Below are 2,120 nucleotides of genomic sequence, written 5' to 3' on the forward strand. Positions count from 1 at the left end.
AAGATCCCCTTACCGGTCATCTTTAAAAAAAAAGAAAAAAAGAACAGAGGTTTATTTGGCTTATGATTATGGGACAGCTGCATCTGGCACAGGCCTCAGGCTGCTTCTACTCATGGTGGAAAGTGGCAGCAGCTGGCGGGTACAAGCAGATCACATGGCGAGAGGAAGCAAGAGAGAGGGGGAGGTGCCAGGGTCTTTTAAGCAACCAGCTCTTGTGGGAGCTAACTGAGGGAGAACTCACTCACTACCCCTGTTCTGCTAGGGAGAGCATTAATCCATTCATGAGGGATCTGCCCCCATGACTCAAACAGCTTCCAACACTGTCACATTGGGAATCAGATTTCCACATGAGTTTTGGGAGGACAATGCAACCAAACTCCGTCAATGTTATTTACATGATCTGGAGCTGCAGACTTGCCCATACTACCTAGACACTGGGAAACGAAGGAAGACACCAATAAAGCTACACTGATTCCACCCCTCCAGCATGACCATGAGATGACATCAAGGACAGGAACAGAAACGTTGGAAGCAGAAACTTGGTGCAGAGTCTTGGCCAGACTTCACATGAAGCCCTTGTGGCTCGTGTCTCTCTCCCTCCTTCTTTTCATTTCCCATGTTCCATCCCCTTGGCTCCCTTTTTAAAAATCCCTCAGTAAATCTGAGACTTTGAAATTGGTTTAGTCTGGCCATTCTCCTTCAGGTTTACTGAGGGGATGGGTTAGCCTAACTAACATCTCTGCTTAGGTCACCAGTATTCCTGAATAAAATCTGACTTCCATTCTTACCAACATTTGACTTTTTTTTTTTTCAAAAGATGAATGGTAAGGGGATCTTAACCCTTGACTTGGTGTTGTCAGCACCACGCTCAGCCAGCTAGCTAACCGGCCATCCCTATATGGGATCCGAACCCGGGGCCTTGGTGTTATCAGCACCGCACTCTCCCAAGTGAGCCACGGGCCGGCCCCCCAACATTTGACTTTTGAAAGGGGAAGGTGGCTGGGCCTGTGTGCCTGGTAACATGCAGGCTTTTAAATAAGTTAGAATTGTGTTTTATGTATTGCTTATTAAGCTTAATTTCACTTGAAAACCTATTTTGAAGTGTTTTCCAAGTCATTGAATAACTTTACATGTCTGCTCTTTTATTTTTTAATTTTAATTTTAATTTTTGTTTGTTTTCTTTTTTTAAATTTTGTTTTTGTTTTTCTTTTACGTTCATTCCTTTTAAAGGTTATAGTGTTCTGTTGGATGGCCTTGCTGTCATGTACTTAATTAATCCCTTGTCACTGAACATTTAGGTACTTTGGTGATGTTTTGTAGTCAAGTACAGAGTTTTACCTATATGGGCAATAGGGGAAGAAAGGAGTTGATTATTTGGTGCCTTAGTTTGCTAGAGCTGCTGTAACCAAGCACCACAAACTGGGTGGCTTGAACAACAGACATTTATTATCTCACATTACAGGAAGCTAGAAGTGCAAAATCAAGGTGTTGGCAGATTTGGTTTCTTCTGATCGTTGTAACAGAGAATCTGTTTCTTGCTTCTTGCCCAGCTACTGATGGCTTTTTGGCAATCTTTGGCATTCCTTAGCTTATAGAAGGATCGCCTCATCTCTGCTTTCATCATCACATGGTTTTTTGCCTGTGTGTATATGTTGATCTACAAATTTCTCCCTTTAACTGGCTGGTTAGTTCAGTTGGTTAGAGCACAGTGTTATAACACCAAGGTCAAGGGTTTGGATCCCTTACTGGCCAGCCACCAAAAAAAAAGAGTGTTGGAGTAGAGGACAGGAAGCAAGAAAAGACTCTCTGACAATGTCACATTTGAACAGAGTCTGAGAGGAGATAAGAAAGTCTTTTTTTTTTTTTTTAAGATGACTGGTAAGGTGATCTTTTTTTTTTTTTTAATTTTTTTTTAAAGATGACCGGTAAGGGGATCTTAACCCTTGACTTGGTGTTGTTAGCACCACACTCACCCAGTGAGCTAACCGGCCATCCCTATATGGGATCCGAACCCGTGGCCCTGGTGTTATCAGCACCGCACTCTCCCGAGTGAGCCACGGGCCGGCCCAAAATGCTGAATAAGCTTATGATTATTTTTTTTATTTTTATTTTTATTTTTA

The sequence above is a fragment of the Galeopterus variegatus genome, unplaced genomic scaffold, assembly GCF_000696425.1.
Source record: "Galeopterus variegatus unplaced genomic scaffold, G_variegatus-3.0.2 Scaffold7761, whole genome shotgun sequence".
NCBI lineage: Eukaryota > Metazoa > Chordata > Mammalia > Dermoptera > Cynocephalidae > Galeopterus > Galeopterus variegatus.